The sequence below is a fragment of the Pleurodeles waltl genome, chromosome 3_1 (genome assembly GCF_031143425.1).
Source record: "Pleurodeles waltl isolate 20211129_DDA chromosome 3_1, aPleWal1.hap1.20221129, whole genome shotgun sequence".
Taxonomy (NCBI): domain Eukaryota; kingdom Metazoa; phylum Chordata; class Amphibia; order Caudata; family Salamandridae; genus Pleurodeles; species Pleurodeles waltl.
Window position 1 is genome coordinate 348,828,137 of NC_090440.1, and position 27,554 is coordinate 348,855,690.

Sequence of the window (27,554 nt, forward strand, 5' to 3'; positions counted from 1 at the left end):
GGCGAGTAGGGGGTAGAGGGAGCCAACCATCCATAGCTCCCCCTTTGCAGGTCCATCACCCCTCAGCACGGGCCGCCAAGCCTGGGCTGCAGCCCATTTGCACCACACCCCGCCCAGTACCTCAGCCTCGGGTCCGTTATGTAGCAGCAGGCCTCCTCCAGCCTAACCTTCATGCTCGCCACCCCTCGTGCTGTCTGCCTCCTTGGTCCCGGATGACTTAGCCGCCACTGCCATTAGAGAGGGAGGTTGGGCTGGGGAGCAAAGACCCACCGGGCCACACACGCAAGCCCCCGGACCCGAGGGCTGTCCACAATCGCCGCCCTCCTCTGTCCACCAGCCGACGCAAGTCCAACGGCATGGCACATCACCTCTCTGCGGCCGACACCACGCGCCTGCCCTGCCGCTCACAGGCCGCAGGGTGTCCCGGCCCTCTCTGCCGTGAATCTCGGGGCATGATCAGCCCCAGACCTCCGCCCCATCAGAATGGCCGTTCCCAGCCCTTCCGCTCCGTCAGGAGGCCGGATTGTTGTACGGATATGAGGGGGGTGAGAGAGCAGAGAAAGGAGCTCCGCTAAATGGCAGCCGTTGCGGTTGGCCCCTAGCCACGCCCCCGCAAATCAGTCTTGACCCTGCTCCCCATGGGAACAGTCCAGCCCAAACTGCCAGGCCAGTCCTCCCTAGAATGGAAACCAGCATTGTGGGACCAGTTTTGGGGTATAACACCTCACCAGGCTAGCTTGACTTCAGAGGCACGATGGAGCACGGGACCCTTGTCTTGGCATACCCGTCCCACTTAGGGCAACAATTGCAAAAGGAGCAAGTGATGGACGGAATACTGAGCCTTATTCTGTATCAGTTGCAGTTACCACTGTCATGAGGTTATTTTAGTAGTTTTTATGTGCACATTATTTTAGCCACAGGCCTGTAGCTTGTGCCCTTTAGCCTAGTAACAATTTGTTTTATTTTTTTAGCAGAAGCTCTCTTCTGTGGTGTTGTTTTATTTTCCTTTATCTCATACACTTTTAACACAAAAAGTGTTTTAATTTATTTTACTCAAACATTGTTGTTCTGTGCTTTGCTCCCATGGGAACAGTCCAGCCCGAACTGCCAGGCCAGTCCTCACTGGACTGGAAACCAGCATCCTGGGACCAGTTTTGGGGTGTAGCCCCTCATCAGGCAGGCTAGCTTGACTTCAGAGGCATGGGGAGCACGGGACCCTTGTCTGGGCATACCCGTCCCACTTAGGGCAACAAGTGCAAAAGGAGCAAGTGATGGACCGAATACTGAGCCTTATTCTGTAGTAAGGCCCAAGTATGATTGTTTTGTGACGATGAAGGGGGTCGCAAATCAGTTGCAGTTACCACTGTCATGAGGTTATTTTAGTAGTTTTTATGGGCACATTATTTTAGCCACAGGCCTGTAGCTTGTGCCCTTTAGCCTAGTAACAATTTGTTTTTGTTTTTAGCAGAAGCTCTCCTTTGTGGTGTTGATTTATTTTCCTTTATCTCATATACTTTTAGCACAAAAAGTGTTTTAATTTCTTTCACTCAGACATTCTTGTTTTGTGCTTTTCTCAAGGTTGTCTCCAATATGTTGTCAGTTAAAGTAGAACATAGCAATCTTTGTCACTTCATGAAAAACATATGTGTTCTCACATTTGGGCAGGTTACTCAGAACACCAGCTGTTTTATTATACAACACCCCTCTGCCCCCTATATGTTAGAAGGAGAGTTCCAGCCAGAGAATTACCACTGCAGGCTGTAGCTTCTTTGCAGCTATTTGCTGAGACCTGGTATCTTTCCATTTACAGGACAGAGGACTCTCAGTAGACCAACAGCCTGCTTTACTACTTCATATTCAGTTATCGTATCTTCCTAGGGAACCAGAAGGGGGGGTTAGGGCTAACACTGCTGTGCTTTAGTAGTACTTTAGTGGCATAGGTAGGAATCCTGACACCTAGCACTGTGACACATTGGTGGGACTTTTCTTTTGTTTCACTTTCCTTGTCACCGCATTGCTATGATTCTGTTCTGTTTTATCATCCTAATCATTGCAGAACATGCTATTTTATCTAGAATGCAGTTGATTCAATAACATATATGATTTCTGTGTCTGTTTGCCTTTGCATGTGTCAGATTAATGTAACTGAGAGAAAAGGATGAGATTTGGTACACCATAATTTCCCTAAGAAATCAGAATGTCATGTGCATGGCTTCCACCAATTACTGCCACTTTCAGGTGCTGGTGAGGTACTGGTAGCTGGCCTGAAAGGTTAGGCCAACAATTGTCATACCATATGGAATTGGACTCAGTTCCCCACAACCTGGTGGTGCTGCCGTCTGAATCCAGCAGTCTCATTTAGTATGTTGAGAGCCAAACATGACATGGTGCCACCAATGTTTAATCAGGCACTGAATTACAGATCTCCCTGAGTATCTCTGTCTCACTACGTGCTAAAGACACCCCAATACTATATAAGGAGACTTCCCTGGTATTGAGGATTTCCTCCTCAGCTTGAACCTTATAAGGATTAATCCCCAGTTGGTGTCCTTATCTCTGAACCAGTATATTTAACATGGCAAACCTGCAACAGGTGGTAAATGCAGTAAACATGAGGCCCCCCTCACTAATAATTTATTAAATAATGGGCTTACAGCCCGAGGGATGCTGTTACATTTGTGGTTGAGGCTCAACCAGCTTATAGAACAGAAATGTTTTACTTTTGGGTCAATTTTCCAGCAGTTGATGGGAACACTAATACATTTCATCATTATACACATGCTAAAGCACCTGCGCAATACAGAGCATATGCACACATACCTCTATCTTCTCAAGACCACCAAAACTGGCTTAATGTGCTCTACCACATACAACACTACATGTTAGGCTAGGTCCTCTGAGTAATGATGGTCCTACTTGGCCACAGTTGGCCACATATACACTGCATCCAATGCAAGCACATTGGCGGTAACCGAGGTTCACCGCTTATGCATTGAGCTTGTAACAATATAAAGACTCTTAGTACAGTTTGTAATGCAACCATTAAATACTAACCCATCATGAGCTGCTCCAGCACAACCGCACACAGTCACACTAGGCATTACCCTGCAACAGTGTATTCAATTATGGGCCAAGTACCCTCCAAACATGAAGAAATTCAGTTATGGTTAGCTCAAAAAATAAATGTGCTGGAATGCCACACAAGATGAGAGTTTTATTGAAGAACAGGAACTGGGCACTGGCTTTGCTAGACAGTGCAGCAGAGGTCACAATAATTCATGGAAATATTCTAGAGCATCGGGAGGTGAAAGCAACTGATGACTTCATAAAAGTCAAAACTGCGGACATGCGCGTCTCCCCCCCCAATAGGGTGTATGAAATAAAAATGCAATTAGAGGGAGACATTGAGTGCCCAATTGATATAATATTTTGGAAATAATTAACTGGAATTTATTACATTTTGTTGGCTAGGAAGAATTGCCCACCAGAATTTGTCAGTGAAGACAAGCGGGGGCAGATCACAAAGCCTTCGCTCTCACCCCTAGTTTCAAATCGCATTAGGGTTTATAGAGCGCAACTTCTCACCTGTAATGGCCTCAAAGCTAGTTTCTATAGAATTAGTTGAGTCATACTAATTCGATTGGGCATTGGCATAGGACCCTGTGCTACAACGCAACCATGTTGGGTGGGAAAAGTATTCTCCCTACCTCATAATACCAATAAGGTCCCAAACACCTCAATATCCTACTAAGCATGAGGCAAAAGCTCCTGTGAGAGAGATTCTCACACAGCTAGAGTACCAGGGTGTAATTGAGCCCTGTGTCTCACCAATGAACAATAATTTATTTCCTGTTGCCAAACCAGAAAATTTATATAAAATAGTCTTAGATTATAGACATTTAAACAGTCATACATGCACATTTGCTATTCAAAACTCACACAGCCAGGACTCATTACAATTTAGTTCTCAAAAATGACAAAACAATGGATATTTCCAATGATTTCTTCTGTCAAAATATAGCTCCTGAAAGCAGGGATCTAACAGGCTCAGAGAAAAAAAATTAAAGGCTTTTACAGGGGTATAAAAACAGTCCTGGGCTGTTTTCAGCTTGTGTGACTTCTACTTTACACGACATTGACCCTGAGGCGTTGTCCTATGTTGATAACATCTACCTAATGGATGATGATCTAATTCACCACCTGAAACGGGTGGCCTGCTTTGGTGTGGGATTTACCGAATGCGGCTATAAACTTAATTTTAAGAAAACAAAAATTGCCTTTCCTAGTGTCCTACTTTTGGGATATGAGTTCTCAGATGAAGGCAAGAGTGTAACACCCCACTTTCTAGAAACGTCAGCACAATTGCAACCACCAAACACCACAAAAAATCTCCAGTCTTTATTGGATTTTCTTTAACTTTGGCAGAAATTACATTCCTGATTATGCACAACGCATAAAACCATTAAATGATTTTATACGCCCCGTCTTTTCAAGCAAATATTGAACCCAGGCATTCTCAGAGCATTACAACAAGACATGCTTGCAGCAAAACATTTACACACAAGGGACAAGACACATTTGGTCATCAGAGTAATTGCTTGTGCTATCAGTTTCACTTATGTAACATTTAATGAGGGTTATAGCGTCCCTATTGCATACAACTCACACTTGTGCTCCATAGCTGAACAACAATCTGCTCCCATAGAATAGATTCTGATTGCTGTTCAGATGGCTCTTAAAGAGAGACCTCTGGCTCAGGGGAAGCACAATATTGTTGTCTCTCCAAACTCAGGCATCGAGGCTGTCACAAAGGCTGGCGTTCCTATCGCAAAAGCATTACATCCACATTGGATTCAATGGGCAATGCTCTGACAGCCACTGGTGTAGACTACATCTATGATCCAAAATATGAAACTCAAAAATTCCTTACAAAATGGAATATCCAATACCAGCAAACACTTTGCCAATTGACCAATAGAAAACAATTATTTACACTGATGGATCAGCCCAACCAGCCATAGGATTAAAACATCAATACTCTGCTGCTTGTATGGCTGCGAGTGGCTACATGAAAGATGGTGAATTCCATCAACAAACACATACAGGCAGACCTTGGGGGACTGGACTGCACTGCACAACTAGCAGAGCCCAAGGCTCTGGTCATGGCACTGGAAGACACAGATCCAGAATAGCTGACTCTGATAGTCTGTGATTCATATTACTGTGTACAGTCTTTTAATGAATGCCTGCATTACTGGCGTCAGAATTGTTTCAGTGGTTCAAAAAGGAACACCATAAAAGACAATTTGCTGTGGGGGAAAGCAGGGGACCTGAAGGAAATGCTATCTGATGTCCATTTAGTGAATACATTGGGACATCAATGTGTAGGAGTACACGTTGCAGGCAATACCTTGGCCGATGAAGCGGCCAAGTCAGCATTAGCTACGGCTTCTGTTGCTGCAATAACTAGTTCACGAACAAGGTTGGATCATGAAACACTTGCTGCTATGAAAGCTTCAGCTGACAGCAAGCCATTACTAAAGTCATATCCTTCCAAATATCACTACCACATAACTAGCCTAAACACTGTCCTAGTAACAGTACCAGGGCTGGGCGCTCGTTTGATCCCCAATGGAGATCAAAAATCTGAGTTGAGAAAAGCGGCACATGAGGGAGTTGCTTCTGCCTATGCAGGTGTGGTGGCTACCATTTATTTAATGCAGAAACGTTATTGGTGGCCAGGTTTATACAAATAGACAAAACAATATATCCTATGCTGTGACATTTGTCAGCAAACTAAAGGGTCCACCATTAAACGCCCACCATAGACACCCCTTCTAATTTCAAACAAACAATTACAATGTGTGTACCTGAACTATTGTGGTCCCCTGATGGTGCACACAAATATATTCTAGTTGCTGACGACTCATGCACCAGATTTCTATGGGTCTGGCCACAACAATCAGCTGACACTCAAACTGTTATTAAGCATTTGCAGGTCTTTATCAGTATATATGCAGTTGTGGCTTTCCACTCAGACCAATGCCCTGCTTTTGCCTCAAGGGCATACAGGGACACCTAGTTTTATTAGCGGTTCAACTAAAGTTTTTGTACTCCTACCATTCTGAGGGTAGCAGTGAAGTGGAGTGGAAGAATCGAGGCTTAAAGCAACCCTTAACCGCAAGAGTAATATACACAGGTCATAGTTGGCTTAGTGACATGTATAGAGTCCAGAGAGCATTTAATAATCTACCCAGAAGGTCCTTGGGAGGGCGCACCCCAAACGAGGTGCTGCTTTGGACACAAATTTATGTTTCAGATCTTGATAGATCTGGTGCGGTGGTGGAAGACACACCTTTTGACATGTATGAACATGTCACTGTCTTGCAAGAATTAAAAAAACAGTTACAGGATGGAAACGTGTCTTTGCCACTGCCTTAGTACTTAGGGATGCACCAATCACATCTACCATCTACTGGCTGAATTCCGAAAGTTAGAGATCCAATATGAGAAAACATTGCTATGAAGAAGGAGTTTGGTTCATCATATCATGCACTGGTTCCAGTCCTGGGAATACACAATACCAGAACAGTTATTCCACCACCACTGCCTGGATCAAAAGAAAATCAGTTTGTCTCCTTTGATAATAGCAAGCTACACCGTATGGCCAATGCTCCACAGCAGACCTAATGGACTCCTGGGTAGTTCCTGAATCCCTCTAACTACAGACCAGGATGTTCATCTACAGGTTTTGAGCAGCGATGTGACATTTTCCCAAGCTTGGGAGGGTGGAAAATGAGCTTTCATTAGTACCACTATCTTCATCTGCGACAAGAAACAACCAAGGTAATGAGCACTACTACTCAAAAGCAACTCAAATTGAATGGCATTGCCTACTATGAACCACCGAGGGAGACTTCTGTTAGTTCTCCACTTCCTAACAGGGCTCCAGCTTTTGCACTAACAGCTTCTGGATATTTTGCCGATCACAGTGAGTCCTCTTGACTCATTCACTTCTTCTGCGACACCATTGTTAAGAGCACGTAAGCTGATAAATTGGCTTAAATATAACTATCTCATTTATCCATGGAACTATCTGTGTCTTTTATTAACTGTACTTGCCTTTCTTCTTCGGATTGGGATTGTCATCGTCTTTTTCTTACAGATACATGGTCATTACCTTCCTGAACGCTCTGCAGTCGAACTGGTGGATGACGTCCTGAAACCACATTTTTCTTCTCATAAGGTCAGTTAAGACTTGTCCCTAGTAAACATTTCAGCTATACCAATTCCTGATGGAATTGTTTTTGTTAAAGTATTTTTTTATATATTCAGGTCCGCAGAAGTTCTGCAAATACCATATGTTTTTAAACTTTATTTAAATTATGTAATAATACCTGGGGTTGTTTCTGATGACTGAGATGTAAAAACTGTTGATTCTATGTTATCTGAATTAAAGTACTTTACTGTATTTGAAAGTGAAGACATTTACCAACCAAAAGAAAATGATGGTGATATGTTCTGTCACAATTATTATGGACATCATTTCATTCATTGAGCAAGTACTAGAAAGATTATTTTTAATTAGACACAATGGGAACATTGTCTTAACCTGCCAATGAAGAGCTCTAAAACATATATGGATAAGTTTACATATTTTTCACCAACCAAAGAAAATGATGGTGATATGTTCTGTCACAATTATTATGGACATCATTTCATTCATAGAGCAAGTACCAGAAAGATTATTTTTAATTAGACACAATGGGAACATTGTCTTAACCTGCCAATGAAAATCTCTAAAACATATATGGATAAGTTTACATTTTTTTCGGCATGATGTTCAAGATGCTGTGTCCTACTACTTTTAATTACCCTCATTAGAAATGCAATATGTATTCTTGACTGATACAAAATTGATTTATTCTGATTCCTTTGTTTCCCTGTTGGCTACAGAAGGCTATGAATATTGGATGAAGTCGATGGTCTTAAAGAGTGTTTGGAGAACTAAACATAGGCAAAAACAGGGAATGGAAGGGTCATTTAGAGCATGTCTGATACCTATACAAATGATATTATTAAATGACACACTGCAGCAGACAAGGGGGTTATTACAACTTTGGAGGAGGTGTTAATCCGTCCCAAAAGTGACGGTAAAGTGACGGATATACCACCAGCCGTATTACCAGTCCATTATATCCTATGGAACTCGTAATACGGCCGGTGGTATATCCATCACTTTACCGTCACTTTTGGGACAGATTAACACCTCCTCCAAAGTTGTAATAACCCCCAAGTTGTTTAGGCTTGGCGAAAATTAAAGAATGAAATGCGCCCAGTATACCCACTCTCGCAAAATTTTACATTTGGCAAAAATACACTTATGCAACAGACGAACAGCTCAATGAGTGGGTCCACAATGGAACTTTCAACACAACACTTTCACGTTCTGGTGGGTTGTAAATTCCATGGGGGGTTTTAGAGCGAATAGACCAGACCTTTACTATGTGTCAATAGAACAGTCTGGTATTGTGATAACATACAGTGTGGGAAAATTATGCCAGCAATGGTTAAAAAGTTCCTCACTAGATGCTGTAAAAGAACATCTCAGTTACCTATCTAATAACACAGACTTACAAGACTTTCTGTTAGGCCCCAGAAGACAACGTAAAAAGTGCTTCTTATATTCAATTTATAATTAAATTAGGAAACTTTCACAACAAGAAGCTGCAGCCCAGTAAAGGCAAATAGATCAGGAAAACTTACAGAATGCATTAGCCATTGAAGATAATGGGGTTAACACCTTGTCTGACCACTTCAACACTCGCAACAACATAATTTCTTCTGCAATTGACACTATGCAAACTGACATGTCATCTCTGCAACATGGACAGAGTCAACTTAGGTCATTATGCAGTTAGATTGGACACTATAAACATTTTAAAATGGTCAAGTTCCATGGCATTATGTTAAGGCTAAGGACCTGTTTGCCGTATTTAATTTGACGTGACAACAACAAATATTGGATGAGAAAGAGGCTACCTATATTATGCTGAACATCAAACAACTTTTACTGTGTCGGAAATACCATCTGCTGTCTGGCTAATTCATAGGGCTATTAATCTGCCTATTTCAACACTTCAATTCACATCCTGCTTCAAAAACATTCCTGTAGGCAGATATGAAAGGATATGAAAGACTTGGAAACAGTTACATTCATGAGGTGCGGGAGCTGCCTTTTTCATACCAATGTTTCAATGGCATGAAAGAGGTCTTTCTTAGTGGCAGCAAATGTGAGATTTCTGTGAGCCATTCAATGGTTTGTAAGCAGCTTTCCTTGCACAAAGCATGTAATGCTTCAGCAGCAGATTTGGCCTCTTATCTGAAGGGAGTTCCAGCCCCTTGATTTGACCAGTGTTCCAGGTGTTCTCAAATGTAAATTATGTATTTCTTAACAGTAAGAACTGTTGTGGAATGTGAGTCAGAATTGCCTATGTAGTTTCAGGCTCCCAAATTGTAACTTGTTGTGATAACATCCTTTTTCTTCGTACGCAGTAGATGAAAGTAGCAGACATCTGGCCTCATGTTGCTACTTCTAATGTAAAGTCTGACAAACTGAGCAGACTGAAACCTCTATTTTTTCAGAAACATGTAGCTCTGACATTTGCATGTGAGACCTGTGCACTCCAATTCACAAGGTCATCCACGGAAATACAGTCTCTTTTAAATACAAACGTTCCAAGATACTTTGGTGAACTCGTGGGGCAAATATTTAATATGTCCAATAACTTCTCATTTATATTTGGCATAATACCTTCAGCCTTACTCTCAATATTTTTGGGCATTTTTAGGGCATTCCCAATTACTTTGGCCTTAATTGGTGGCATTTTGCTGTTGCTGTATTTCATTCGCAATGGATGCCCAATCTCACCAAGGAGGACTGATGGCTTTTCCACCAGCGCAACTGTGTCGTGAACGCATTATGCAGTATTCCGGAGCACCACTCCTAGAGGAACTAGAGTGCAACTGGTCTCTGTCATTCAGACCGGTACTGAACTGTGTGCAGGTCGTGTTTCATTGCCTTTGGTGCCTTTTCAAATGTGCACTTCAACTGTGTATTTCTATGAGGTGCTTACTTTCACTGGATGCTGATCTTTTGAGGTTCTCGATGAGGGCTCATTACCAGACATGCACGTTGAGGGTGAATTTGATACAGGAAGCTTCCTATGAGCCGCCCTTTGTGAAACAAGTGTCTCTGGGCACTTCAACATCTGGCACTGCCTGGACTACTGCCACCTCGGCTGGAGCTGAGGTTCTAGAACACAAGTGCTCTTTGGCTTTCCTTGACACTGATTTGGTCACATTACCATCTGCCGAAGTGGGATCATTTACTCGATTTGATTGTCCTGGATATAATTGGATCTTCTCAAAATGACAATGACTTGAAAAATATGTCATTCTGCTTTTAATACCAAGATCAACTTGGACATTTATATATATATATATATATCTATATATATATATATATATATATAAATATATATATATATATATATATACACTTTCCTTAGTCAATACACGAGGATACGGCACTCCACAGACAAAAAAAAATAATTAAAAATCCATTTATGCGACACGCGAAGGAATGCGTTTCGGCATAGCAGCCTTTGTCAACCTGACGGTCGGTAAATTGTTACATAAAGCTTCTCAATTTTCACATTGTTCTCACATTATATACACAATTATTACATTGAATTGCCACATTAAACATTTCATTTATAAAACCATCTCGTCTCAACAAAACATAATGACATGGATAGTACTCCAATACCGGTTCAATCATGATCTCAATTTATATTCGACTTTGATATCCATATTGGCTTTTCTACTTATCATCTGATTTTCTTTACTGAAATTTAAATTGTTAAACAAAGCTTCTCAATTTTTACATTATATACACAATTATTGCATTGAATTGCCACGTTTAACATTTCATTTATAAAACCATCTCATCCCAAACAAAACACAATGACATGGATGGTGCTCCAATACAAATACTAGTTGAATCATAACCTCAATTTACATTATATTTTGATACCCAAATTGGCTTTTCTACATATCATCTCATTTTCTTTACTGAATTTTCTGGACTCTTATTATTGCCAAACTTTTTATCCATTATGTGACTAATCAATGTACTTAATAATTTGTTTTCATTTGTCCTATTATTTTATTCTATCTGTAATGTGATAACATATATTAACATGAGCATAGATGGTATACTACCAAACACTGAACTAATGTTATTAATTTTCACCATTATTATTGTCTTTATAGATGTATATACAGTTCTTCACTACTATTTAAACTTATAGGTTCTTTGGTGTCCAACCTCAATATATATCTTGACTCCAAGATTCTTATTTTTTTCTCTCTATTACCTCCTCTAATATCTTTATTGATTCCATCAATTACGCTATATTTTATTTCATCCACCTTTCCATCGTGCCTGTCATATATATGTCGAGCAACAGGGTAAGTTTCGTCCATGTTTTGAATTTCTCTTAAATGTTGAAGAATTCTTTATGTACTTGCAATTTAGAACTCCCCACATATTTCTTGGGACAACTGCATCTTAAAACATATATTACAAAGTCACTTTTGCAGGTGTATTGTCCCTTAATCTTATGAATTATCTTATGTTCTACCTCAAATGACTTGATGTTCTCACCATGTTTACATGCTTTACATTTGGGACATTTATAAAATCCATCCTGTTGTTTTAACCAACTGTTCTCCACCTCCTGTGTCCCAATGTCACTCTTAACTAGTGCCAGTGCATTTGAAGCACTCTCCTAACTTGCATGTACCCCCTGTTATATGTAGTTATAAATCTGTAGCATCCTGTAACCTTCCCGTCCTTTTTCTTTCTTTTGTCCTGTGCATTGAACAAAAGGGAGTCTCTAGTACGAGATTTCACTTTCTTTTTAGCACTTTCCAATGTTGCCTCAGAGTATCCGCTCATTCTTAATCTCAATATTATATCCTGTTGCACTGACCCAAATTCACTTGCTGTACTGCAGATTCTTTTGGCTCTTAATAATTCCCCTAATGGAATGCTTTCCTTCAATGGTTGTGGGTGAAAACTACTTGCATGCAATATACTGTTACCTGCAATGGGTTTCCTAAATACTGAGGTTTCCATTTTTCCATTTTCTATCTTAATTTTGACATCTAAAAATTCAATTTCCTGAGTATGTATATCAGCTGTGAATTTCAAATTGAAATCATTCTCGTTAATGTCATGAACAAAGTTTTTTTGCACTTTCTTCATCACTTTTCCATATGACAAAGAAATCATCTATATATCTCACCCACATAACTATATTTTCATTTCATCCATCTAATGGGGGACTATTGAGCACCTGTTCTTCCCACCAGCCTATATATGGATTTGTGTAGCTTGGGGCAACGCAAGTTCCCATCGCCGTTCCGCACTTTTGTTCAAAAATTTCATTATTGAAAATGATAATGTTGTGTTTCAGACACCAATATATAATCGAAATTAACATTTTACAATGTTTATAAAGTCTTATAGGTCTTTCTCTAAAAAAGTGTTTATATATAAAGTATATAAAGTATATAAAGCAGTAACATCCAAGGTCATAAGAATCATGTTAGTGTCCCAACTCATATCGAAAACATATTGTAAAAACTCAGTGGTGTCTTTTAAATATTAAGGTAGACCTTCTACTAATGGATGTAAAAATACTTCAATATACTGTGATACAAATTCAAACAGGCTATTGCGTATTGCTACAATAGGTCTGCCTGGAGGTTTCCTCTAATTTTTAGGTATCTTGGGAATCAGATAGCATACTGGAAGTTTAGGATAATGAACCATCAGAAAATTGTATTCCTCATTAGTGATGAACCCTTGCTCTTTCCACAAGCTCAAATTTTCATCAAACTCTCTTTTGACGTTTTCAACATATTTCAAATCAACCCGCTTATAACAGGCTTCATCACTTAGTTCAGCATTTAGTTGCTTGTATGCTTCATCCATATAGTCTTTTATGGGCCATATCACAACATTACCTCCCTTGTCTGAACTTCTAATTACAATTTGTGAATTCTTGGACAGTTTATCTAATGTTTTGTTATAGCTTGTTATCATCCTTTTGATTGTCTCCTTTTTTTTAATTTATTAACCTTTTCAATTCTTTTATTATTATTTCTGCAAACTGATCAAACAGATATCCACAATATGGTGGAATCGTCTTCGATTTTGGTTTTAAACAGGATCTTCCCTCTTCATCCAATTTTACACCTTTAGACTCTAATCTTTCTATAACTCTCATCTCATCAATATTTACCATGGCATTTTCTTCTAGTTCCCATAATTCTTTCATCATAAAAAGTCCTCTGTTAATAAATTTTGTTGCTCCTGAGTCATATCTCCTCTAGTTTCCAATTTTGCTTTTTCACCTTAAGTTTAAGGATTTTCATTAATTTTAATTTTCTCACAAACAGGAAAAGGTCTATTCTACTTTGTACATAATCAAATTTGTTCATTTCACAAAACGATAATCCGAGTGACACGTTTTTCTCAACTTTTTCAGCCAGTATACAGTTAGATAAATTCAACACTGTCTTATTGTCCATCAATATCGCTTATTGCTCCGAGTCATCTTTCCTTGTTCGTCTGTACTTGTCTCTCTTACCGCCTCGTCTCTTCTTCCTCTTCCTTTTGGTTTGCCACTTCCTCGCCATGGCCGATGATTGGTCCTTCGATCTTGCCTTAAAAAATCAAACTATTCCTGCAGGGGGTGGTATGTGATTGAGCTCTTCCCGTTTCTTCCACATCTGTGTCTGAACTTATCACAACATTTTTTCCCATTGTTACATAAACTTCCTTGATATAAGATCCATTTGACCTTTGTCTTCTCCAATAATCAAACTTCCCCGCAAATGGGTAAATCTGACCTGTTTCATAATCTATTTTATCTCTATTAAATTTACATGTTTTTTTGTGTACAATATCTTCTTCCACTTTTCTTAAACAGTCTTCCATTGCTTGATCCAAAGTTTCTACTGACTTCTTATCAGTTAACACATCTATTTGTTTGCTAACTGTTTCAATCTGTTCTATTGTGTTGTCCCTATCTATTTGAGCATACTTCATCAATATTTTCATCATTCCCATCAAACTTTGGGTATTATGGATTGCCCATTCTTTTAACAATTCAGGATTGGGATTATCATATGTGGGAATATTAATGATTCTCAGCCCTCTTGGCACTCTTTCTGCTTCCAAATATCTAGTTATTGACTTGCACTCCACCATTTCTCTAGTTCTCTTTTTTTCAATTTTCCCCAGTTCTCTGAACAAGCCATAAATGTCTTTATCACTATTGCCATCTTCATTTGTCTGTTGTCTCCCCTCATTGTTCAATGGTTTGGCAAATAACATTTCTGCTCTTTGTTTCCTGTCATCATACGTATTCACAGTTTTGCTGGCCATATTGTATTCCATTTTCTGACTGCTCAGTATTAATTGTCTAATCGTCTGTGAGCTACATTCTTTTGGTTTAGTAATACATTCCACATGGCGGCACCCGGCTCCGCTTGTATTGATCAATGCAAACCGCTCTTACATCTTGTCAAAGTGTAAACTCCTCCCAGCGTCCTCCGACCCTGCGACGAGTTCCCACCCGGCTTTCGGCAATGCGAACAGCTCTATTCCCAAAGCAGGGGCTGAAAAGCAAATGTCAAATCACTCGTTTGTACTGTAACTACATTATATATTACATATATATTCATTTTAATGTAGTTTAGAGTGTTTCCTCTAACACTTTGAATGGACAAGGGGAGGGTGTTGTGAGGTTATTTTAGTAGATTTTATGGACATGTTATTTTAGCCATAGGCCTGCATCTTGTGCCCTTTAGCCTAGTAACAATTCATTTTATTTTCTGAGAAGAAGCTCTCTTCTGTAGTGATGTTTTATTTTCCTTTATTTCATACGCTTTTAGCAAAGAAACTGTTTTCATTACTTTTACTCAGACGTTCTCATTCTGTGCTGTTCTCAAGGTTGTCTTCAATATGGTGTCACTACAAAATGAAACACCACAATCTTTCTCACTTTTCGAGAAACATATTTGTTCTTACGTTAGGGCAGGTTTCTCAGAACACCAGATGTTTTATTATAGAACATCCCTCCCCCCATACATTGGAAGGAGAGTTACAGCCAGAAACGTGCCGCTGCATGCTGTATCTTCACTACAGCTGTCTGCTAAGACTTGGCGTCTTTCCATTTACATGAGAGAGGACTCTCAGTAGATCAACAGCGCTCTTCAGTACTATCATATTCAGGTGTGGGGGGTGGTGTCTTCCTATGGAACCTGAAGGTCAGATTAGGACTAACACTGCTGTGCTCTAGTAGTACTTCAGTGGAGTAGGTAGGAATCCTGACACCTAGCACTCTGACACTATCGTGGGACTTTTCTTGTGTTTCACTTTCCTTGTTACCGCATTGCTATTATTCTGTTTTAGCACCCTAATCATTACAGAACATGCTATTTTATCTAGAACGCAGTTGATTCAATAAAATATATTGAACCAATTTCTGCTTCTGTTTGTCTTTGCATGTGTAAGATGAATGTAATTGAGAGAAAAATATGAGAACTGTTGCACCACGATTTCCCTGAGAAATCAAAATGTTGTGCCCATGGCTGCCACAAATTATTGCCACTTTCAGGTGCTGGTGAGTTACTGCTTGCTGGACGTAAGGGTTAGGCTGACAGTTGTCACACGATGTGGAATTGGACTCAGTTCCCCACAGCCTAGGAGGGCTGCTGCCTAAATCCAGCAGTCACATTTAGTATGTTGAGAGCCAAAATGACACCGCCAATTTCAAATTGTACCAAAGAGACCCTTTTGCCTTTGTGAATGGGGGCACCAACATTTTTTCAGGGCAGCCAGTGGTCCCACGGACCACTGCCTACACTGAGAAAATGAAACTGAAATGTTTCATTTTTATTTTTGAAATGTATCCCGTTTTCCTTTAAGGAAAACAGGCTGCATTTTAAAAAAAACTGCTTGGTTTAAAAAGAAAATCACAGACATTGTGGTCTGTTGATCCCAGCAGGCCACCATCCCTGTGAGTATGGCCATTTCCAAATAGGTTACACATTGCGACCTGCTTTATGAACATTAATGAGGCAGGCCCCTTGCGACCGAATTGTGAATCACAAACAGTGTGGTTGGTACTGTTGCACATTTTGTTTTGCAACTCAGAACTTGCGATTCGCAAAAAAGCACAAATTGTGAGTCGCAAAAAAAAATAGTTGTACATCTGTCCGTATGTGTGCAGACATAGCTGATACCTTCGCAGATTACTACAGCAAGCTGTACAAAGTGCCCCCTATCCCTGGGACAGACATAAAAACCCCATCATAAAAGATCTCCCAGTTGCAGTGCTCTGATCGTATGACAGAGACACCCTAGACTTACCTATATCAGACACAGAAATATATGCTGTGATTAAAAAAAGTCAAAAAGAAGTGATGGATGGAATGCTGAACAATGTCAAACATTCATCCCAGTACAGAGACCTGGGCCTAAATCCAGCATTTTTTGCTACCCATACCATTCCAGTTTGGACCCAGCCATATGCAAATCAGTCTTGACCTTGCTCCCCATGGGAACAATCCAGACTGAATTGCCAAGCCAGGTCCTCCCTGTACTGAAAACAAGCATCCTGGGACCAGTTTCAGGATACACCCCTCATCAGCCAGGCTATCTTGACTCCAGATGCATGGGGAGCATGGTATCCACATCTGGGCATACGTGCCCCACTTAAACAATGTAATTTACCCCAGTACAAAAATCTGGTCCTCCATCCTAGTTTTTTTGCTATCCATGCCATTACAGTTTGGACCGAGACATATGCAAATCAGTCTTGATCCTGCTCCCCATAGGAACAGCCCAGCCTGAACTGCCAGGCCAGGTCCTCCCTGGACTGGAACCATGCATCCTGGGACCAGGTTTGGGGCTTGACACCAGAAGAGAAGTACAGACAGAATTTCAGGGACAGTCAGAAGCTATCCCAGCAGACCTGGATGTATTTTGTTGATCCCTTTTTTAAGGAACTGGATGGTTGGATGAAGAGCAGTGAGGTAAAGGATTACCAGGGGCTGTATAATTTGGTTCACATGTTCAGTCTTTAATTTTCCAGGTCTATGCCAATACCTTGTTCACAGTAAGATCTCTGACCCCAGATAGCTTTCTAAGAAGGCGGACTGCTGGGTTATCACCAGGGTCCACTGAAAGGTATCTGGGGGGATCACCCCAAGGGTGGGTAGGTTCCCCATCAGAAGATGTGGGGGAGGTAAAAAAAAAAGCAAAGAGTTCTCAAAAGGGTCCCAAAATAGTTCTTCACGTCAGGACTCCCATCTCTCTACTGAGAAGAAGGAGGAATGGTTCCCTAACAGTAGAGCTGCATGGAAAGCACCCCTGAAGTCCTTTGTCAACAGGGAAGGCTTTTTAGGGGAGATGCCAAGTGTCTAAACAAGCGGGCACAGCCCCCACTGGCAGGCAGTCACAGGGGTTGGCTAGTGTCGTGCTTGGGGAGAAGTTTGTCCAAGATAGTGTTGGGGACAGATTAGAGGTTACCCTAGTGTCCCTGGGTGATGGAGAAATGATGCAGAGAACCCACATGCCTAGTAACACCAGGAAGTACAGACAGTGGGTCACCATTAATGGGCAAAGGGTGGAGGCTCTGAGAGACACTGGAACCAGCATGACAACTATCGAGTGTCATCTGGCGTCTTTAGAGCAGGAAGTCCCTAATGTGTTCCACCAAGTTGTTGCTGCTGACAACCATGAGAACCACTATTCATTGGCTCTGGTTTCCTCTGAATGGGTAGGGAGATCTCAGGATCCTTGAGGGTAGCTGTGAGTCCAAGCAAGCCTGTGGATTGTCTGGTAGGGGTAGCTGAGGGATTGTGCCAGACCACATGGTCCATGGCAGCCCAAGATGGTGATCAGAAGGACCCATAGCCTGGAAGAATAGCCAAGGGTCCTACCAAAAAGAGGAAGGCAAGGTTTGAGGGAAACCCGCTCCTGAAACTCCCATGTTGTTGGAGGAGGCTGATGCTGAGGGGGACACCCAGGAGCCTACAAGGTGGCTGAACTGAGGAACATGCTTGAGCTGTCCAACTGGCAACAGGAAGGGGGTCCCACCAGTGAGGAGTTCTGCAAGGCACAGAGGGAATGCTCTAATCTTGTGGGTCTTCAGAAGCAGGCTGTGACTCAGGCAGCTGGTGATGCCTCTGACAAACACCTGATTTACTGGGACAACGGTTTCCTGTATAGTTAGCCTAAGGCTCCTAAACTTGGTGCAACCCATGTGTTGGTGGTCCCCCAGTGCTAGAGGGACTTTCTACAAGGGTCTGGCTCATGATATGCCACTGGCAAGTCATTTGGAGCAAGAGAGGACCTTTGACAGGCTTGCCACCCACTTCTATTGGCCTCAAATGAGGAAGGCTTCAGGTGCGTACTGTAGGTCGTGTGCTACCTGCTAGGCAAGTGGCAATTCAGGGGAGAAGTGCAAGGCTCACCTGCACTGATTCCTGTCATTAGCACCTCCTTTAAGAGGGTGGGCATCAACATTATTGGGACTGTGGGTCACACGACCTCCATGGGCAATAGATTTGTTCTGGTCTTGGTGGAGCATGCCACCAGGTACCTGGTGGCTATCCCTCTGAGGACAGTGACTCAGCTGACTGTGGCCATGGCACTGATGGGGACCTTTACCCATGTGGGTTTCCCCAAGGAGGTGGTATCTAACCAGGGTACCAACTCCATGTCTGGGTACATGAAGGTCATGTGGAAGTAGTGTATGGTAACCTACAAGTTCTCCACTCCTTACCACCCCTGAACAAATGGGTTGGTTGAAAGATTCAACCCAATACTAAAGGGCATGATCATGGGTCTACCAGAACCCATGAGGGATAAGTGGGACGCCTTCCTGCCATGCCTGTTGTTCACCTATAGGGTGGTATCACAGAAGGGGGTTGGCTTCAGCCCCTTTGAACTTCTGTCCTGGCCCCCTATGAGAGGGTCTCTCAGTTTGGTGAAGGAGGGCTGGGAGGGAGCAAGCTCCCTAGAAAGCCCCCCAACCAAACAGTGTGCTTCTAGAAACTCACCCAGGAGAATCTGGAAGCCAGCCACGAGGACATAAAATACTCATATGTAGAGACTGCCACTCTGGTTAAGTTTCAGCCTTGCCAAGAGGTGCGGGTGACGGAGCCTGTGCAGCCCTTCAAGACCACTGGTCTGGGCCTACTGAGGTGAAAGAGCACCAGAGCGATGTCACCTTCCTGGTGAACCTCAAGATTCCTAGGAACCCTTTGAGGGACCTGCATGTTAATCACCTCAAGCCCCACTTTGAGAGGTGTGAGCTTACCATGCTCTTGGTTACTGATGATGGGATGGAAGAGGAGAGTGAACCTCTCCCCGACCTCCTATCTTTAAGGGAGTAGTTAATGGAGAGTGTGAGCTTCTCCCCTACACGGACTCCAGACCAACAAAAAGTCTTCTGCCAGTTGCTGGGGCAGTTTTCCTATATATTCTCATTTACACCAGGATTCTCTACACCTATAAAGATAAAATTTAGTTTGTCCAATAAGGTGAGAACCAGCATCAAGGAGCATCAATTTTCCCCCTCCTGTGCCAGGCCTTTTTTTGCCTGTTTGGGGCAGTTCGCGCTTAGGCCTCATAACTTTTTGTCCACATAAGCTAACCAAGCCAAATTTGCGTCCTTTTTTTCCAACATCCTAGGGATTCTAGAGGTACCCAGACTTTGTGGGTTCCCCTGAAGGAGGCCAAGAAATTAGCCAAAATACAGTGAAAAATTTGTTTTTGTTTTTAAAATGGGAAAAAGTGTCTGCAAAAGAAGGCTTGTGGTTTTTCCCCTGAAAATGGCATCAACAAAGGGTTTGCAGTGCTAAACTCAGCAGCTTCCCAGCTTTCAGGAACAGGCAGACTTGAATCAGAAAACCCAATTTTTCAACACAATTTTGGCATTTTACTGGGACATACCCCATTTTTGCAATTTTTTGTGCTTTCAGCCTCCTTCGAGTCAGTGACAGAAATGGGCATGAAACCAATGCTGGATCCCAGAAACCTAAACATTTCTGTAAAGTAGACAAAATTCTGAATTCAGCAAGGGATCATTTGTGTAGATCCTACAAGGGTTTCCTACTGAAAATAACAACTGAAAAAGAAAAATATTGAAATTGAGGTAAAAAAACATTAATTTTTCTCTACGTTTTACTCTGTAACTTTTCCCTGCAATATCAGATTATCGAAAGCAATATACCGTTACGTCTGCTGGACTCCTCTGGTTGCGGGGATATATAGGGCTTGTAGGTTCATCAAGAACCCTAGGTACCCAGAGCCAATAAATGAGCTGCACCCTGCAGTGCGTTTTCATTCTATACCGGGTATACAGCAATTCATTTGCTGAAATATAAAGAGTAAAAAATAGCTATCAAGAAAACCTTTGTATTTCCAAAAAGGGCACAAGATAAGGTGTTGAGGAGCAGGGGTTATTTGCACATCTATGAATTCCGGGGTGACCATACTAGCATGTGAATTACAGGGCATTTCTCAAATAGATGTCTTTTTTACACACTCTCCTATATTTGGAAGGAAAAAATGTAGAGAAAGACAAGGGGCAATAACACTTGTTTTGCTAATCTAAGTTCCCCCAAGTCTCCCGATAAAAATTATACCTCACTTGTGTGGGTAGGCCTAGCGCCCGCGACAGGAAACGCCCCAAAACACAACGTAGACACATCCCATTTTTTTTCAAGAAAACAGAGGTGTTTTTTGCAAAGTGCCTACCTGTAGATTTTGGCCTCTAGCTCAGCCGGCACCTAGGGAAACCTACCAAACCTGTGCATTTCTGTAAACTAGAGACCTAGGGGAATCCAAGATGGGGTGACTGGTGGGGCTCTGACCAGGTTTTGTTACCCAGAATCCTTTGCAAACCTTAAAATTTGGCTAAAAAAACACGTGTTCCTCACATTTCTGTGGCAGAAAGTTCTGGAATCTGAGAGGAGGCACAAATTTCCTTCCACCGAGCCTTCCCCCAAGTCTCCCGATAAAAATGATACCTCACTTGTGTGGGTAGGCCTAGCGCCCGCGACAGGAAATGCCCCAAAGCACAACATGGACACATCCCATTTTTTGACAGAAAACAGAGCTGTATTTTGCAAAGTGCCTACCTGTAGATTTTGGCCTCTAGCTCAGCCGGCACCTAGGGAAACCTACCAAGCCTGTGCATTTCTGAAAACTAGAGACCTAGGGGAATCCAAGATGGGGTGACTTGTGGGGCTCTGACCAGGTTCTGTTACCCAGAATCCTTTGCAAACCTCAAAATTTGGCTAAAAAAACACATGTTCCTCACATTTCTGTGGCAGAAAGTTCTGGAATCAGAGAGGAGGCACACATTTCCTTCCATCCAGCGTTCCCCCAAGTCTCCCGATAAAAATGATACCTCACTTGTGTGGGTAGGCCTAGCGCCCGCGACAGGAAATGCCCCAAAGCACAACGTGGACACATCCCATTTTTGGACAGAAAACAGAGCTGTATTTTGCAAAGTGCCTTCCTGTAGATTTTGGCCTCTAGCTCAGCCGGCACCTAGGGAAATCTACCAAACCTGTGCATTTCTGGAAACTAGAGACCTAGGGGAATCCAAGATGGGGTGACTTGTGGGGCTCTGACCAGGTTCTGTTACCCAGAATCCTTTGCAAACCTCACAATTTGGCTAAAAAAACACATGTTCCTCACATTTCTGTGGCAGAAAGTTCTGGAATCAGAGAGGAGGCACAAATTTCCTTCCACCCAGCGTTCCCCCAAGTCTCCCGATAAAAATGATACCTCACTTGTGTGGGTAGGCCTAGCGCCCGCGACAGGAAATGCCACAAAGCACAACGTGGACACATCCCATTTTTTGACAGAAAACAGAGCTGTTTTTTCCAAAGTGCCTACCTGTAGATTTTGGCCTCTAGCTCAGCCGGCACCTAGGGAAACCTACCAAACCTGTGCATTTCTGAAAACTAGAGACCTAGGGGAATCCAAGATGGGGTGACTTGTGGGGTTCTGACCAGGTTCTGTTACACAGAATCCTTTGCAAACCTCAAAATTTGGCTAAAAAAACACATGTTCCTCACATTTCTGTGGCAGAAAGTTCTGGAATCTGAGAGGAGGCACACATTTCCTTCCACCCAGTGTTCCCCCAAGTATACCGATAAAAATGATACCTCACTTGTGTGGGTAGGCCTAGCGCCCACGAAAGGAAATGGCCCAAAATACAACGTGGACACAACATATTTTTTGACAGAAAACAGAGGTGTTTTTTGCAAAGTGCCTACCTGTGGATTTTGGCCTCTAGCTCAGCTGGCCCGGGGGGGGAGGGGGGGCAGAATTGCCCTAAAATAAATTTGACCCCCCACCCCCCCTGCCCGGGAGCGAACCTTGCCTACGGGGTCGCTCCCCATGCGTGACATTGGCGCCAAAAAACAAATCCCTGGTGCCTAGTGGTTTCTGCCCCCTTGGGGGCAGATTGACCTAAAATCGGCCAATCTGCACCCAAGGGGGGCAGAAATGGTCTAAATACAATTTGCCCCCCAGGGCAGCGACCCTTGCCTGATGTGTCGCTCCCCATCTCTAAATAAACAAAGAAACAAAACAAAAAACACAAGAAAAAAAAAATTACCCTGGCGCCTAGAGGTTTCTGCCCCCAGTTGGGCAGAAATGGCCTAAAATAAATTTGCCCCCTCAACCCGACCCCCCCCCCCCCCGGGAGCGACCCTTGCCTACCGGGTCGCTCCCCCTGCGTGACATTGGCGCCAAAAAACAAATCCCCGGTGCCTAGTGGTTTCTGCCCCCTTGTGGGCAGATTGACCTAAATTTGGCCAATCTGCCCCCAAGGGGGGCAGAAATGGTCTAAATACAATTTGCCCCCCAGGGCAGCGACCCTTGCCTGATGGGTCGCTCCCCATCTCTAAAAAAACAAACAAACAAAAAAAAAAACACAAAAAAAAAATTGCCCTGGCGCCTAGAGGTTTCTGCCCTCCCGGGGGCAGATTTGGCCTAATAATAGGCCGATCTGCCCCGGGGGGTCAGAAATGGCCTAAAATAAATTTGCCCCCCCAACCCCCACCCCCCCTGGGAGCGACCCTTGCCTACGGGGTCGCTCCCCCTGCGTGACATTGGTGCCAAAAAACAAATCCCCGGTGCCTGGTGGTTCCTGCCCCCTTGGGGGCAGATTGACCTAAAATCGCCCAATCTGCCCTCAAGGGGGGCAGAAATGGTCTAAATACAATTTGCCCCCCAGGGCAGCGACCCTTGCCTGATGGGTCGCTCCCCATCTCTAAAAAAACAAACAAACAAAAAAAAAAACACAAAATTTTTTTTTGCCCTGGCGCCTAGAGGTTTCTGCCCTCCCGGGGGCAGAAGTGGCCTAAAATAAATTTGCCCCCCCAACCCCCACTCCGGGAGCGACCCTTGCCTACGGGGTCGCTCCCCCTGCGTGACATTGGCGGCAAAAAACAAATCCCCGGTGCCTAGTGGTTTCTGCCCCCTTGGGGGCAGATTGACCTAAAATCGCCCAATCTGCCCTCAAGGGGGGCAGTAATGGTCTAAGTACAATTTGCCTTGCCTAATGGGTCGCTACCCACCTCTAAAAAAACAAACAAACAAAAAAAAAAACACACAAAAAAAATTGCCCTGCCGCCCAGAGGTTTCATCAAAATAGGCCAATCTGCCCCCAAGGGGGGCAGAAATGGCCTAAATATAATTTGCCCCCTAGGGAAGCGACCCTTGCCTAAGGGGTCGCTCCCCATCTAAAAAAAAAAAAAAAAAAAAGATTCCTGGTGCCTAGAGGTTTCTGCCCCCCCTGGGGGCAGAAAAGGCCTTCCTGAAAAATGCCTCCCCCCCCCCCCCGGGAGCGACCCTTGCCCAAGGTGTCGCTCCCTTTTGTCAATTTCTGAAAGAAAAAAAAAATCCCTGGTGTGTAGTGGGGTTTCAAAAGCCGGATTGAAAGCAATCCGGCTTTTGAAATCCTGGGAGAGACTTCAAAGGGAATGAAATACATTTCCTTCCCTTTGAAGCCCCTCCGGGCCTCCCCCAGTGATTGAAAGAGAAATGCTTTGCAAGCAGAGCTTCCAGCGCGATGGGGGTGGCCCCTGTGACAAATCCGCGTGCGCTCACGCGCTGACGTCACGGGGGGTGGGCGGGGTCGGGGTGGAAGGGGAAGGTCTTCCCCTTCCATCTCCGCCTTGGGGGGGTGCACAGGGAGGGCGCGCTTGCGCTCCCCCAAGTTCCCGTGTGCCTTGGACGAGGTGACCTCGTCCAAGGCACACAGGAACTGTAGCCTTGGACGAGGTCACCTCGTCCAAGGCACAGAAGGGGTTAAGGAACTGCTTCAGTCTCTGCAGAGTGCAGGCCTGGCTATCAAGGCTAGTAAGTGTCAGATGGGGCAGGGATCAGTGGTCTACTTGGGTCACCAAGTGGGAGGTGGCAAGGCGCAGCCCCTTTAGGCCAAAATTGAGATCATGCAGGAGTGCAACCCCCAAGATCCAGACAGAAGTGAGAGCCTTTTTAGGCCTCACTGGATGCCACAGGAGATGTGTCAAGGGGAATGGCAACATTATTGCCCCCCTGACAGAGCTGACTTCCAGGAAGCAGTCATATCAGGTGATTTAGAAAGAGGCATTTAAGAAAGTTTTTCACACTTAGAAGTAGGACATGTGCACAGCACCCATGCCTAAGGCCCCTGACTTCTCCCGAGAATTAATTGTGCAGACACAAGCCTCAGAGCATGGCGTAGGAGCTGTGCTCTCACAGCTGAATGAAGAGGGCCTGGATCAGCCTGTAGCCTACACCAGTAGGAGGCTACTTCCCAAGGAACAGAGGTGGAGAGCAAAAGAAAAGGAAGCCTTTGCTGTGGTCCGGGCTCTGAAGAAGCTGAGACTATGGGGGTCATTACAACCCTGGTGGGCGGTGTTAAAGCGGCAGTAAAACGCCAACAGGCTGGCGGTAAAAAAATTGGAATTATGACCGTGGCGGAAACCGCCAACAAAGACAGACACTTTAACACTCCGACCGCCACGGCGGTACAGACAAACAGCGCGGCGGTCACCGCCAACAGACAGGCGGAGGACAATGTACCACCCACAGTATCACAACCTACCAATCCGCCACCTTTTCCGGGGCGGATTCACCGCGGATAAAAACACGGCGGAAACAGCCATTTGAAAGGGAAAACGCTCACCTCTTCACACTCCACGAGGAACGACGACACCATGGAGCCGGAACTCCATATTCTGCAAGCGAGAGTCTTCCTGCACCTATAGGAGGACCAACAACGCCGGCGGCGAAGACCACGGTGAGTACTGCACCTACGGCATAGGGGAGGGGGAGGCAAAAACACAGGGACACACACAACCAACATCCCAACCCCCACCCCGACCCTCACCCACTACAACACATACACCAATGCATATCCAAACATTACAGTAACAACCCCCAACCCCCCTGAAGAATGCAAAGACAAAAGGAAATGAGTTGAACCATTGTAATATATCAAAATACAGTAACCAAATATATACAGATATATATATACACATTAAACAAAATATACAACCTTATTAGTAGTGCAGGTAATGCACCATTCATTGTCCGTGGACCACTGGGCCCAAAATGCATGGGTGAGGCCCACACTAGATACCTGATCAAAACGGAGAGAACACTGCAGGGGCATCAGATAGAAATACAACAGGCACCTCAGGGGGAAGGGAAGGGGGGGCACCTCAGCCGGATGAGTGCACCACGCCAGATCCACGAGGGGGCTCCATGCCCATTGATGTATCCTGGGGAGTGCAAAGCCACAGTCTCTCAAGTCTCTACAGTGGGTGGGCTGCCCACTGTACCATCCTGGGGAGTGCAAAGCCACAGTCTCTCAAGTCTCTACAGTGGGTGGTTTGCCCACTGTACCATCCTGGGGAGTGCAAAGCCACAGTCTCTCAAGTCTCTACAGTGGGTGGGTTGCCCACTGTTCAATCCTGGGGAGTGCAAAGCCACAGTCTCTCAAGTCCCTCCAGTGGGTGGGTTGCCCACTGCCATATCCTGGGGAGTGCAAAGCCACAGTCTCTCAAGTCCCTCCAGTGGGTGGGTTGCCCACTGTTCAATCCTAGGGAGTGCAAAGCCACAGTCTCTCAAGTCTCTACAGTGGGTGGTTTGCACACTGTACCATCCTGGGGAGTGCAAAGACACAGTCTCTCAAGTGGATGCATGTCTCCACTGGTTCTGGAGGGGGACTGGTGCCCAGAGTGCTTCATCCTGTGCAGGATAGATGGAGTGGATGCATATCTCCACTGGTTCTGGAGGGGGACTGGTGCCCAGAGTGCTTCATCCTGTGCAGGACAGACGGAGTGGATGCATGTTTTCACTGGTTCTGGAGGTGGACTGGTGCCCAGAGTGCTTCATCCTGTGCAGGATAGACAGAGTGGATGCATGTCTCCACTGGTTCTGAAGGGGGACTGGTGCCCAGAGTGCAGCACTCACCCCGTGACGGTCACAGTTCCGTCACTGCCCCTGCCGCTAATGGGCTAGCGGTGCTTGCCATGGCGGTCTTTGCCCTGTTCGGCGGTGCTTGAGTAGGCAATTTCTGACCTGTTCAGCGGTGCTTGCCCTGTTCAGCGGTGCTTGCCATGGCGGTCTTTGCCCTGTTCAGCGGTGCTTGAGTTGGCAGTTTCTGACCTGTTCAGCGGTGCTTGCCCTGTTCAGCGGTGCATTCCATGTCTGTCTTTGCCCTGTTCAGTGGTGCTTGAGTTGGCATTTTCTGACCTGTTCAGCAGTGCTTGCCCTGTTCAGCGGTGCTTGCCATGGCGGTCTTTGCCTTGTTCAGTGGTCCCTGGCCTGTTCAGCGTTGCTTGCCAGGTCGGTCCTACATTGCCCAGCAGGCCTGGTACTGGCGGTCCTTCATGGGTCAGCTGGGCTGAGGCTTGCGGGGCCCTCCTGGCCAGTGACTCTGGGGCTGGCGGTGGCCTCCTGGCCAGTGACTATGGGGCTGGCCTTCTGGGCAGTGACTCTGGCGGTGGCCTCCTGGCCAGTGACGATTGGGCTGGCATCCTGGGCAGTGACTCTGGCGGTGGCCTCCTGGCCAGTGACGATTGGGCTGCAGTGGCCTCCTGGGCAGCGGGGATGATGGCGGTCTTCTCCACCGTACTGCTCCTCCCAGACTTTGGAGATTTCTTCTGCCCCTTCCCCACCTTGGGAGGAGTCACAGCTGAGTCGACACTACCCCCGGGACCCTTATGAGCGGCTTTGCTGGCTGGAGTCTTCCCCCTCTCCCGCCGGGCACTGTCCAACTTCTGGTGCTTCACGGGGAGGAGTGGCTGTGCTATGGCTCCGTGCCACACTGGCTGGCCTGGTGGCCGGTGCACTCCACATACCTGCAACAGACACCACTGGTCCCGGC

General features: G+C 44.5%; 1 long non-coding RNA gene across 1 annotated transcript in view; it reads left to right on the forward strand.

Annotated features, from left to right (window-relative positions):
• The window catches only part of LOC138284081 (uncharacterized), a 143,378-nt gene that overhangs the window by 60,727 nt on the left and 55,097 nt on the right, over positions 1–27,554 (forward strand). Inside the window, exon 2 of the long non-coding RNA XR_011201341.1 lies at positions 7,166–7,246. This is a non-coding gene — a long non-coding RNA (uncharacterized lncRNA). The remainder of the gene's footprint in view (positions 1–7,165; positions 7,247–27,554) is intronic.